Source organism: Balaenoptera physalus (assembly GCF_965194825.1).
Source record: "Balaenoptera physalus genome assembly, chromosome: 6".
Taxonomy (NCBI): Eukaryota; Metazoa; Chordata; class Mammalia; order Artiodactyla; family Balaenopteridae; genus Balaenoptera; species Balaenoptera physalus.
In genome coordinates this window covers 1362415-1376425 of record NC_138885.1, presented here as the reverse complement: position 1 = coordinate 1376425, position 14011 = coordinate 1362415, and the positions used below count along the sequence as shown (strand labels likewise).

General features: G+C 54.5%; 1 protein-coding gene across 4 annotated transcripts in view; it reads right to left on the bottom strand.

The window, feature by feature from the left end:
* GLI2 (GLI family zinc finger 2) overlaps window positions 1–14011 on the bottom strand; it is a 246916-nt gene that overhangs the window by 124631 nt on the left and 108274 nt on the right. Inside the window, exon 1 of one of the 4 annotated variants that reach the window (XM_082466361.1) lies at window positions 116–4379. The exons of 2 other annotated variants lie outside the window; for them this stretch is intronic. The gene's annotated coding sequence lies outside the window, so the exon portion shown is untranslated. Of the gene's footprint in view, window positions 1–115; window positions 4380–14011 lie in introns of those variants that run through there. One more of the 4 variants, XM_082466362.1, reaches the window with a different exon arrangement.

Here is a 14011-nt window from a genome sequence, read left to right as displayed (position 1 = left end):
TGTGGCGTGCACAGGCCCCGCGGAAGGACCGCTGCAGCCCCCAGGCCCCCAACTGGCCTCCTTGTCCCCACTCCACCCTCACGGAGCCTCCCACTCAGAAACGGGTTCTCCTCACCCTGGACCCTGGCTCCACTAAAGCCCAGGAGATCACGGCCATATCTAGTTACCACCCTTGGAAAGCGCCTACTTCTCTGATCTCCCCACAAACCGGCCGTTTGGCTGCTGAATGGGCCTTTTCGCTGACCTAATGTGCCTGCAGTCCCGGCACACACCCTCCCTCCTGCCCTCGGCCCTCCCAACCCCACCTCCTCAGAGCACGAGCCTTCCTGGCAGGGCTCCCCCGGCCTCGCCCTCTCGTGGCTTGTCTGTGCCTGCGTGGGACAGGATACATCAGACCCTTGATTTTATTCTGAATGCAGGCTGTTCCCACTTACAAATGAGCTGTGTTCCTCAAGTTTAGCATTTTGCAAATCAATGATTTGGACCCCAGATGCATTTTTCCCATACTGAATAATGTCATGTGAGTAGGTTTCCAGGTGACCCACAATGTGCTGGGATACTGCATATCTGCAGCTGAAACCTCTATTTAAAAAGTACAGGGCTTCCCTGGTGGCGCAGTGGTTAAGAATCCGCCTGCCAATGCAGGGGACACGGGTTCGAGCCCTGGTCTGGGAAGATCCCACGTGCCGCGGAGCAACTGGGCCCGTGAGCCACAACTACTGAGCCTGCGCGTCTGGAGCCTGTGCTCCGCAACAAGAGAGGCCACGACAGTGAGAGGCCCGCACACCGCAATGAAGAGTGGCCCCCGCTCGCCGCAACTAGAGAAAGCCCTCGGACAGAAATGAAGACCCAACACAGCCAAAAATTAAAAAAAATAAAATAAAATAAATTTTAAAAAAAAACAAAACGTACAATCCCCAGAGAAAGACAAATGTCATATGGTATCACTTATATGTGGACTCTAAAGAAATGGTACAAATGAACCTATTTACAAAACAGAAATAGAGTCACAGATGTAGAAAAGACTTATGGTTACCAAAGGGCAAACAGAGGGGAGGGATAAATTGGGAGACTGGGATTGACATACACACACTACTATACATAAAATAGATAACTAAGAAGGACCTACTGTATACCACAGGGAGCTCTACTGAATACTCTGTAACGACCTATATGGGAAAAGAATCTAAAAAAGAGTGGATATATGTATACGTATAACTGAATCACTTTGCTGCACACCTGAAACTAACACAACGTTGTAAATCAACTATACTCCAATAAAAATTAATTTAAAAAAATTAAAAATAGAAAGTACAATCCCCATAATGAAGCCGACTGAAAGCCACTAAGCATTTGATTACAACAGAATAAAGATCTGTCTGTTACGTCTGTTGCATCCTAGGGCTTGAAGCAAAGCAGACGGTGCACCATCAAAGCAGAAATGGCCGGGGTGGATTCCACAGCCGGGGTTGGTCCTCTCGGGGTGCTGGGGCAGGGGTGGGCACTGACGGCTCACGCAGTCCGCAGCTGGGGGCTGGGGGTGGAGCGGGCAGCAGAAGTGTGTGTGACAGCCCTTCTCGGGGGACCTTAAAGCAGCCCTCGTGCTCCCGGGGTCTCCCAAGGCCCCTCCCAACCCCACAATGGGCACGTCATCTTCTCACTGGCTTGCCGACCTGGGGCAAGAAGCCTTCCTCAACTTTAACAAGGTCAAGTTGTGAGTAGTCTACGCCAGGTCCTCTGGTGGTCCAGCCACAGCAAGGGCTGTTTCCAGGGCTCTGATCATCTTGCAACCCGAGGAAGCAGATACTGTAAACACCAGTGCAAACAGCTAGAAAGTGGCCACTCCTGTGAAGCGCTCACACTTCAGACCCGCGGGCAACCAATGGGGGCGGGGCCCACCTCCCACTTCCCCGGGGTTGTTGGAGACCCCCTCGTTCACCCGGAATCGCGGAGCGCCTGCTCAGCGCGCGCGGCAGTGAAGCAGTGATGAGTGAGATGCTACGTATCTCCTCACAGATCCGAGAGCGCAAAAGCTCAGTCCGCGCCTGCCGGGCCCGGCGCGCTTGGCCGGCTCACCTGGACGCCAGGTGCTCCTGGTGGACCCACGGCCACTGCCCAGGGCTTCCAGCTCTCGCAGCTCTGGCCAATCCACCCCACGGGAGAGGCAGCCGGGCAGACACCGCTCAGCACATCTTACAGATAAGGAGACCAGAGTGCCTGAGATCCCACGGCCGGTGTGGTGGCAGGACAGACAGAACCCAAGACTCCCAGGAGCTCCCGGAGAGCGAGGACTGCCGCGTCCCCAGCGCCCAGCAGGAAGCCTGGCGCAGAGTGAGGGCTGGCGGGGTGGCGGGTGAGCTGCGCCCTTCTGTTCGGAGGCGTCTCCATGCAGGCATGTGTTCACCCCACAAACATCTACTAAATGCCTTTGGGGCCAGAGCTCACCCGAAGTGCATTCCAGGTCTCGCAGGGCTCCCGCACAGACATCTGGGCTCTCTAAGCCTTTCCTCCATCTAGAGCCCTGGGCCTGGGGGGCCTGGCTTCCCCGTGCTTGCCCCCCAAGGCACAGGTAAGCGGGGGACTTTGAACGGGAGAGACCGGGGAAAGTGGCCACGGAGAGCTCCCCAAGAGCCGCAGTCCCTGGGCTAAGGGACCATCCCATCCGGCCACCTCCCCTTTGCCATCACGCAGATGGCCACCCGAGCCTGGCCTGCCCAAGACAGGCGCCTTTTCTTACTTGTTTCCTTTGGGGAGAAAGAGGAAGAAGAGACTCACACACGGGGCCACGTCACCCCTTCCGTGGTGGCTGTGCGTCTCCATGTTCCTCCCCCCCATCTGGGTTGGCTCACCCCTCAGATGTATAATGAATCAGGCACTCGCTCATTAATAAAAAATGACAAACGATCAGCTCACTGACATCTGCCGAGCTGCGGAGCCTACAGACACAATCCCTGCCTAGCTCTGCGATTCCTCTGTGGTCCAGCCCTAATGAGTCTGTAGGGTGCACAGGCCAGCTCGGGAGGCTCTTAGCGCTTACCGTGCGGGCAACCAAGCACCCTTCCAGGGTGGGCTGTGCAGGGCCCGCAGGTTAAGGCCTTTTTCATCTGTATTAACAAAGGGGCTCAGCTCAGCAGGCCCCCGTGCCCCCGAGGTCAGGCAGGCAGGAGAGTAGCACTGGGGCCGTGGAGAGTCAATCAATCCCGCCGTGGTATCAGTAGTCCACTGCATCCACGTCCCCAAAGGGGCCCAAGACCTGGACGTGCTTAGAGACTAAAACATGAGACTGCCTTTTGGTCTTAAAAAGCAAGGAAGTGAACAAAAGGACTTGACAGGAGCCCAGATGGCTACAGGGTGGCTGGCCTCAGCCGTCGGCCTGGCACCAGGACCACCTCCCAGCTCTTTTCACCTTGAGCTGAATCCCAGAGAAGCCAGGCCCCAGGCAAAGGAAACACGGCAGAGGGCACCCCTGGCTTCTCCCGCCGGCCTGCCAGTACTTCTTGTGTTTTATACTCACTTTAGCACTCACTACATACGGCGGCCTATGCCCACTGCAGTGTTTTACAGGCAGCCTTGGAGCCTGGCGGGATAGCGGCGCCTTGAACACGGACAACCCTGGGATGGCACGCAAAGCAGATGGATTTAGAGCCTTAATCCATCATCCATCACCCGCCACCGAACAATAAATGACAGCTTTATTCCTGGGGGCATGGGTCTTGGGGCTCCAAGATTTTAAGGGCCTGGTGGTCCAGCCCCCAGCCTTGATAATCACTCACATGGGTTACATCACCACCACCAGCACTGCACACTTCCCGCCTGTGGGCACTGCATCGGGGGCAGTAATGAAATCAGCTCCAGTTTTGACAACAATCCTGTGAGGTAGGGATATTAGCCCCTACGGTATTAGAAGTGGGGTAATTCATCCGAGCTCTCAGGGAACCGAGTTATGGAGCCCGACTCCTTCTTCTCCCCCAGGTGTCTGGCACCTCCACTGCTCTAGGACCCTCAATGACTCCCTATTAACAGTGCAGCTGGGCCCAGGCTCTGTGATGAGCCCCGGCCTGCACACAAGGGACCCTTCCACAGGACCTTCTCCCAAGGCCAACGGGTCACCTCCAGGCCTCCCGCCCCCCATCTGTGACCCACCAGGACGGCTGTCGGAAATGCCTGCCCCAGGTCCCTCTGCACAGTTCCACCCTTCATCCTTCAAGCCGGCCACCTCTCCAAAGGGCCCCTCACCACTCCAGGTCATGATGACCACTGCCGAGTCCCACTCCCAGAATCCTGACTTTGGGCCAAGTCCAAGGGGAGCCTTTAGAGCTTTTATAAATGACACTGACAGCTGGCCGAGCACAGGGGGCTCCGGGGCCTGGGCCAGAGGCTTGAGTGAATCTGAGGGCCAGGACGAAGGCAGGGACAGGGTGAGGGACCCCACTGTGCAGATGCAGGAGCCCAGGTGAGGCAAGGTGGGACGAGGAGTGCCACCCGGCTCCTCGGTGGCACTGGGACCAAAGCTGTGCCTTAGGGCATCTTGTGGTATGAAGGAGCCAGAAGTCCCTGGCTGTGTGTGGACTGCAGGTCAGGAAATGAGAGTGGACACCGCCCTGGTCCAGTACCACCGATCCACCTGGGGGACCTCAATAAACTCCCCAAACCTCTTGGGTCCCCGCCGCCAGCCCCATCCATTCTCCACCCTGCAGCCAGGGGAGGGCGCGTGCCTGCCCGGCCACTGCAGTGGCTTCTGGGAGCAGACGAGGCCTGCGTTTCTGTATGGGCCTCAGTACTGTTTACACATGTTCTAGAAAGTAGGCATAACTTTCTAATAACAAAAAAGGAGGCTCATCCGTAGGGTTGTTTGCTGTGAGGCTTAGCTGTCTTCATTGGTCACGCACTCATTCATCCCACACAGCCTCCCAGCTCACGTTTCAGGAAACAGTTTCTTCCTGCAGGAGGGGAAGGGGCCACATTTAGAGGCCCGTGACATTCTAAGACCAAGGAAGGATGAAGTGGGGAAAACCCTGGACTCTCAGGCAGGAGGCCATGGCTTCTGCTTTTGCAACCAACTCAATTATGACCTCAGGGTAGCACCCCCAGAACCTGAATGGCCTCACTTGTAAAAAGGAAAAAGGTCCCTCCCATCTCTGACGTTGCCAGATGTTTGAGGGACCCAGGGGCAGGGCCCAGAAAATAGCAAGTAACTGCAGGTTGCCCAGCGCCAGGCGACCTCCTTTATGAGATGGATGGAGAGCATCTTTCCAGGTCATCTTGGGGCGCGGGGAGGAGACGCCCCACCCTGCTGTGCCTTGGCAGAGCCCAGCCGGGACTGAGCCTGGTGCAGAGGCACTGGCGGGGCCAGGGTGCTCCAGTCCTGCCCGAGCCTGGAACACACAGGCGACAATCCACTGCAAAGCCCGTGCCTTGGGGTGTGGTCTGCCCTACATTAAGAAACGCTTTCTAAATGAGATACTTATTTAATCGGTAATAAGTGGAGTCGGGAGGGGGCGGAGGGAATTCAGTTTGTAAACCGCCTGTGGGCCCCAGCAATGCGTGCCTTCCCCAAGGCTGAGGCCCCCCTCCCTCTTCCTGACGTCTTCTGAGCCGGAGCTCACCTCCACCACTTCCCAGGTACCGAGAACCAGCCTGCTGGCCACCGGGCTGCACAGGAGGCCCCAGCTGGAGGGCCCACACAAGGCGCCAGGCGGAACCCAAGCCATCCTGTCACTCAACAGCGTGTCCCTTTCCCCATCCCGCCTGGGGGACTGGGCCCAACAGGGAAAACAGAGGATGCGAGGAGTCGAGGGTGGAGCCAGGAGAGGGAAGCCGAGAGAACCACCAGAGGCGCCCACCGCCGCTCACAGCTTGGCCCTGGCCCAGGAGTCCAGCGCCCTCAGAAAGCTTCTTCTGGCTCTGCCCATCCTGACTTGACGAGGTGGAGGTGGGGCTGTCAAAGGAGGCCTTGATCAGTCTTCGGCTCTTTGGACATGGGGGAGGGGAGGCATCACCCACCAGCCACGTGCAGGTACCACGTGGAGTACATCCATTTCATTGCACAGATTGTTTACATCTTGTTTCTCGACAACAAAGACAATGAACCTCAGGGACGTTAAGTGACTTACCTGAGGTCATCAGCCCCAGGAATCAATCCCACTCTCCCCTGGCTCCAAAGTATGCTGTGCTCTGTATGTACCACCCCCTGCCCTGAGCACCAGCAAGTGTGAACTCCTTTCCCACCTCAACCACTCTACACCAATGCCAGGCAACCCCGATCTCAAGGAATTTAAGTGTCTGCAGTAACCCTTCCATCAACCCACGAAAGATGCTTTGAGTGACTGCTCCAGGGAGAGCGCCAAGAGAATTAGAAGCAACAGTGCCTCTGAGTGAAGGGGCTTACAGTCTGTGAGAGGGTCACAAAGAGAAACAAGGAGAATCATAAGAAAATAGTAAGGAGGGCTTGCCAGGGCCAAGGGTCATGGTCAGGTTGTAAGTGCAAAAAGAGATTAAAAAAAAAAACCGGTGAGGGGGTGGCTGTCCACTGGAGGCTACACTGAGAGGTGGGACCTGGAGGGAAATGAGCAGAACGGAGCAGGTGATCAATAAAATTGAGCTGGATAGGTGGGTGGGTGGGTGGGTGGGTGGAGGGAGGGAGGGAGGGAGGGAGGGATGGATGGATGGATGGATGAGTGGGTGGGTGGGTGGATGGATGGATGGATGGATGGAGGGATGGGTGGATGGATGGAGGGATGGGTGGGTGGATGAGTGGGTGGGTGGGTGGGTGGATGAATGGATAGACGGATGGATGGATGGAGGGAGGGATGGAGGGATGGGTGGATGGATGGATGGATGGATGGATGGGTGAATGGGGGTGGATGGATGGATGAGTGGATGGATGGAGGGATGGGTGGGTGGATGGATGAGTGGATGGGTGGATGGAGGGATGCGTGGATGGATGGATGAGTGGGTGGGTGGGTGGATGGATGGATGGATGGATGGATGGAGGGATGGGTGGATGGATGGATGGGTGAATGGGGGTGGATGGATGGATGGATAAGTGGATGGATGGAGGGATGGGTGGGTGGATGGATGGATGGGTGGGTGGATGAATGGATAGACGGATGGATGGAGGGAGGGAGGGATGAGTGGATGGAGGGAGGGATGGATGAGTGGATGGATGGAGGGATGGATGGATGGAGGGATGGGTAGATGGATGGACGGATGGGTGGGTGGATGAATGGATAGACTGATGGATGGATGGAGGGATGGGTGGATGAGTGGATGGATGGAGGGATGCGTGGATGGATGGATGAGTGGATGAGTGGATGGGTGGATGGATGGAGGGATGGGTTGATGGATGGATGGATGGATGGATGAGTGGATGGGTGGATGGATGGATGGATGAGTGGATGGGTGGATGGAGGGATAGGTGGATGGATGGAGGGATGGGTTGATGGATGGATGGATGGATGAGTGGATGGGTGGATGGATGAGTGGATGGATGGATGCGTGGGTGGGTGGCTAAACAGGGATGTGGATGGATGAAGCTCTCTAATCAGAGCATTTCCTCCTTTCTGTCTTTGACTCTTAACTCCACCTCACTTCTCCTTTTTTCTCTCCTCCATAGGCACTCAGCTTAGATCTCGATCTTTTGCAGGTGCCCACAGAGGAAGGACAGTGGCTTCAAAGACCAAGATTCCCAGCCCCACCCAGATTGGAGCACACACAACATGAGACATTCCCCTGGTTTTCAGACTAGCACAGCCAAAAAGCATGAAGGAATGAGCTCTTCCTCTCAGCGTCCCCACCCCCTACCATCTCCCGCAAGCCCCCAGCCCACACCTCTGCCTGCCCAGGCAGCTCCCCCCTTGACATAAATCAAAGGGCCCCTGGGTCCATTTCAACCCAAAGAGAGCCATTCCCTCTGGGCCTGAGAAGAAGCCAGGTCTGCAAGGCCCCAGTCACCCATGAGGGGCCTACCTGTCTGGATTTGTAACCCATTCCAGCCACACAAGGCTTCTTGAGATGCCCCGAGAATGAGGAATACACTAGAAAGCCAACAGAAGCAGCCAGGAAACACTGGTCTGCAGAATACTGGGAGAGTGGGGGGCAGGCGGGGCTTGGGACTCGGTACCCGGGAGCTCAGAGGGCCCCGGGGATTCTTGGCGCGGTGGGGGTGGCCGGTGGGCCATCAGGCCAGTTCCCTCACGGTAGCTGGTCCCAGGCCAAAGCCAGCCAGGCGCTGCACAGCCTACAGGCAGTAGAGACCCAAGGGAGGGTGCAGGTCCATTTTAGAGCAAAGCCCCAACTGTCCAAATCTCTCCCCAGCCCAGCTTACTTTCTGTGGGCCGTCCCGCCTCATGGCTCAGGAACAGCCTTCCCAAACCCACCATACACGGGTGGCCCAAATCCTGACCTGGGGCCCAGCATGAAGGAGCTGGAAAAGCACGGCCGTGGGTGATGAGCTGGGCAACAACCACGGCTCAGACTCCAGGCACAGCCACCAGAGCCCACATCAGCATCTACTTGAGATGCCTGAGGCAGGCATCCCTGCACCCTCAAACGCTCGTGGGTTGTGTCACGAGGGGAGCTCCAAGGAAGCAAAGGGAGCAGAAAGGGGGAGGAGGGCATTCATCAAGCTTCTTGGCCTGAAGTGGCAGAAAAGAAGTGAGGATGGACGGTAGGGAGAGCTCAGCACTGGAGTCACCAGCCCAGGCTGAGCTCCAGTTGTGCAGCCGTGCTTAAGTAACCACCTCCCCGAGCCCCATTTCCCCCTTTTGTAAAATGCAGACAAGCACAGCGACGTAACTGACTTTCCCTCATGAGCTTAACGGAACGCACACACGCCGTAACGAGTGGAGGGGCGCTCCTCCTGCTCCTGGCTACTCCTCTCTCTCAGCACCCGTGACACCCTCACAAGACATGGACGCATTTTTGCACACCCAGAGCGAGCACAGTGCACAGCTCCCTGGGGCACAGTGGGTGCAGGCTAGCTGTCCCGTGGAACGGCAAAGGCCCTGAGGCCCCGCCGAGGCATACAAGGTGCTCAGTACCAGTGATGGCTCAGGGGTCACCTCCTCACTGGGACGTTTGTATTCCAAGCCAAAGGAATGAACCTCTAATGGCGGAATTCCAGGCTTCAGTCCCAAGTGGGCCAGGGAGGAGCGGGCAGGAGAGGTGTCTGTGGGCAGAGAAGCCTTCCTCAAGCCAACCACGGAAAAGCTGCCTCGTCTGTCTGTGTTTATGGGCGGCCCTGCCTCTGGAACGCTGGCCCTGGCTCCCAGTGCCATTCCTCCATCCTGCGTTGACTTTATTGGTGCCCACACGGCATGCCATCCAAGGCTGGAGTAGGGCAGCGCACCCCAGCCTGGAGGGGGCAGGGTAGGATTTCAGCACCTCCTCTGGCCTGAAGTGGCCCCGGCCAGGCCCAGTGCGGAGCTGGCCCCACGAATGGGCCCAGGAGGAGGCTCCCTGCACAGGAAATGGCTCTCACATGTCTGTCCCTGCCTGACATCAGCCTGGGTGGAATACGGACAGCAGACTCCATCTGTCCTTCTCTGTCGGATTCCCTGCGGGAATGTGTAAGATTTCTGCAAGATGTGATGATGTTCTCCCACCTGACCAGCCTCCCCCCCACCGGACACCCCCACTTCTCTCCCTGTGGGCCTCTGTTCCTCCTTGCCCATCCCCAGTCGGATTCTCTGCTAACCGTCTTCCTAAGGCTCCACCACGGCTCTCTGCTCTCAAATGTCACTTCCTCCGAGAGGCCTTCCCTGATTACTCTCTCCTGCCCTGCTCTCTGTATCTCCTTCCCAGCAGCTCTCGCTGAAATGGTCTCATGTGTGTTTACCTGTGTATTGTGTACCCTCCCCACCCCCAAGGGCACAGGAGCTCTGTGGAAGCAGGGACCACAGTGGTTTTGCCCCCTGCCCACTGCCTGGCGGGCACTTGCCACCCTCCTCCAGGAAGGTCTTCATGGTGGGGCCTCCCACTCCACCTTGACTCACACCCAAGGGTGGGGACCGGGCCTGCCTCACCTGTGGGTCCTCTCAGGACCTAAAGAGCCCCCGACAAAGGCTTCCTGGGCAGGCCTGCATTCCGGAGGAGCTGGGTGCCCAAGCCACAGTTGACAGTGTCTGCTAGGCCTCCCCAAGTGCAAGGCCACTACCATTCCACCGGCTCTGAACTTGCCCAGGCCCACTGGCTGTATGTCTGCATATTTGTTTCCCCAAAGAGTAACCCAAACAGAGCAAAATACCAGAACTGAAAAGTCCCCACTTGAGAGATCACTTCAATCCAAGCCCAGCCAGGCTTCATCAACGGGCTCAAGCCGGTGGGTCCACAGCCAAGTCCGGACTTCCCTGAGTTGACCCCAAAAAGTTCCTGTTGCAAACCATGGCTCATTCACATTGCTTCATGTTCATTTTCATGATTCTTTTTTAAACTTAAAAAAAATCTAAGCAATTCTGCATACAATGAAAAAACAAATCAAATAGCACAGAAAGGTTTATAATGAATAGCGACGTTCCCCCCTCCCGCCCCCTGTGGTCTGGAAGCATCTATTTATTACACTTTGAACTTTTAAAATGTTTTCTACTTTTACCTCTTCTGACAGCTACCTGACCCTTAAAAGGAATATATTAAAACACCATGTCTTGATTCTTTATCCCACGAGCTCAGTGTTTCCGACTGATCAGTTATCTCTATGGAGGACAACTCGAGTCGTGGGAAACCCGACCCACACCAGGCACAGAATTCTGGACGAGGCCACCCTTTCCTCCCAGTGGAGTGACGACTCGACCTGCAGTCCCTCCAGTGTGAAGACTCCACCGATGCCTTTCCCTACCTCCCCAGGATCCTCCATCCCCGGTCCCTTCTGCAATGATGCAGGAGGTGGCCACAGCGTGGACCTTGCATCACTCCCTCTGGGAGGCTCCCTGCTGGCGTCCCAGCCCTTGCCTTCCTTCACCTACTCCCTTATCAGAGGATCTTTAAGGAACGGTCTAAGAAAGAGGTGTGGAAGGGAAAAGCTCTGAGTCCTTCCTTCATGACTGAAAATATCCCTCATCCCTGAGTGACAGTTAGGCTGAGAGTTTGATTGATAACTTTCCTCCTATCTGCCAGGGCAAAGTCACGGTCTTTCCACACAGGCTGCTGCTGGTCCAGAGGGTGGTACCATCCTCCTAACTGAGTAGATCACCTGGGCTTTTTGTTCTTTTGTTTTCCCATTCTCTAGAAATTTTTAGAAAGTCTCTTTATTCTTGGTTATCTGAAATTTCACAAAGACATGTCAAAATGGGATTTTTTTTCTTTTAAGTGCTAGGCACACAGAAGAGTATTTTAATGTAAGGATGTCTGCCCTTCTGATATGGGGAATTTTCTTCTATTAATTGTTTTATAATTTTCTCTCATCCGTTTTCTGTTTCACTTTCTGGAACTTCCATTAGTTATATGCTCAGTCACCTGCCTTAAGAGTCTAGCTTTCCCACCTCTCCTCTTATTTCTCTTTGCCTTTGCCTGTTTATTCTCCTTCCCATGATATTTCCATGACTCACTGTCCATTCCTTTGATGAACTTTTTATTTCCACCATCATATTGTTCATCTAAAGCTGTTTTTTTCTGGGGGAGGGATGGAGTGGGAGTTTGTGGTTAGTAGATGCAAACTAGTCTATATAGAATGGATAAACAACAAAGTCCTACTGGATAGCACAGGGAACTATATTCAATATCCTGCGATAGACCATAATGGAAGAGAATATAAAAATTATATATATATATATGTATAACTGAATCACTGTGCTGTACAACAGAAACTATCACAACATTGTAAATCAACTATACTTCAATTTTTAATAAGCTGTTTTTCTGCTCTCTAAAAATCCTTATTTCATAGCATCCTGTTCTTGTTTTATGGACGCAATGCTTTCTCAGTTTTTCTGAGAACACCAATGAGAAGGCTATATTTGTCACTTACATTTTCATTTCTTCTTGATTCTGTTTCTCCTGGAACAATACTCTGCCCATGGTTTATGTTGACTTTGCTCTTTCATGGAGCAGGCTTTCTCCAGATATTGGTTAAACCTTGGACGTCTATTAATTCTTAAAGATGAGAGACTTCCACAACGCTGAGTGGGGCTTGTCCAGTGGAAGCTTTCACTATTCCACTGGGGGATCCCTAAATGCCAGGGTGCATGAGGCTCGGCTCTGGGGCTCGCCACCCACATCGTCTGCCCTCGTGACCCAAGAGAGTCAGTTTAGTTTCTCTGCAGAAGAAGCCAATTATCAAGTCAAAATTGGCATAAAAGATAAAAACCCGACCTCAGTCATTCTCCATCGGGGGGGTCACGAGGAAGAGAGGTGTCACCTCCCATTGAATCTTCTTTAAAAATCTTGTAAAATAGTCATAATATAGAATTTGCCACTTCAGGCACTTTTAAGTGCACAGTTGGTGAGGTTAAGTACATTCACATTCTTGTGCAACCATCACCACCATCTTCCTGAACTGAAACTCCATGCCCATCACACACTAACTGCCCATCCCCCATCCTCCCGGTCCTTGGTAACCATCACTCTACTTTCTGTCTCTGTGAATGACTATTTAGGGTAACTCATATAAGTGGAATCATACAACATCTGTCTTTTTATGACTGGCTTCTTTTGCTTAGTATAATGTCTTCAAGGTTCGTCCATGAGGTAGCATGTGTCAGAATTTCCTTCCTTTTTAAGGCTGAATAATATTCCGCTCTAGGTCTGTACATAGTTTGTTTATCTATTCATCTGCCACCCATTTACTCTTAAAGGAACTTCGAGGAATAGCTGGCGACAGTACAGTACTGTCCTTGTCACACACAGGCAGGTGTGCAGCTCAGGTCTTCAGAGCCAGCACCGCGGCCCACTCCCCGATCCTGCCCTCTCTCCCATGAACGTGTCTATCTCTGAGCTTCCAGACCTCTCCACACAGGTGGGCAACGTCCAGGACCCGTGTCTCATTTCCCCCAGTCCCCAGATCCTCCATGTGTGTGGCCTTGACAGAGGACTAGCTATTTTTAGTGCAAACACAGAACTGCCACCATTTTTAGCAGGAAAGGCAAAGGAGCCAAGGAGACTTCTTTTTCTTTCGACTCTTCCCTCCCCAACTTCCCTTTTCCGCCAGGTCCCTTGGCAAAAGTTGCCAAGAATAGAATGAACAATGAAAAACAGACCTAAGTTCTCGTCTCTGTCCCGAATACCCTGTCTCAACCCAAAAATAAAATGAAAGTCTGGAGACAAGCCCAGACCAGTGTCAGGGGGTCGGGTACCGCACGGCTGTGAACACACTATGTGAGCGTCACTGCTCCGGACGCCAGTTTCCTGGGTGATGAGATGAGGGGTAGGGCGGCAGAGCTCCAGACATCACGGGATTGTTCATGCAGGAGGCCCAGGCCTCGCTGGTGCAAACCACAGGCCAGGGCCGGGGCCTCCCCTTCCCAGGACTGTCCCAGGGACAGCTCCATAAGTGCCATCCAGGGCCGAGAAAAGCTTTCCTCCCAAGTTCCTCCCGAGAAAAGTTTTCCTCCCAAAAGCTTTCCTCCCAAGTTCCTCCCGAGAAAAGTTTTCCTCCCAAAAGCTTTCCTCCCAAGTTCCTCCCAGGAGCGTCAAAGACGGGCTCAGGTGTGCACGGTGCCGGCTGCAGCTCCGCCCGACGAGCTCCATCAAGACGCAGCCTGTATTGTTCATGCCTTCTCCCTCTTCCCCTGCCTAAGCGCCTGCCATTAATAAAAGATAAACGAGAAGCGCGTTGCGGGGGACTGTGACATCTGCTGCGGGCCCCGTGGGTCTCCCCCCTTTCTGCGCTTTAGAACCACATGTGCTGGGGGGAGGGGCGCTGGCAGGGACCCAGCCGCATTCGGAGCCTCCGCAGTGGGTCCTGGCCTCGGCTGGATTAAATCAACTCCCTGGCTCCAAACAGGAACCCTCACCCCGGCCCCCCACACAGCAGGAGCATCCGAGGACCAGAATCTCCCGGCTCGCTGCGGGAGGGTGG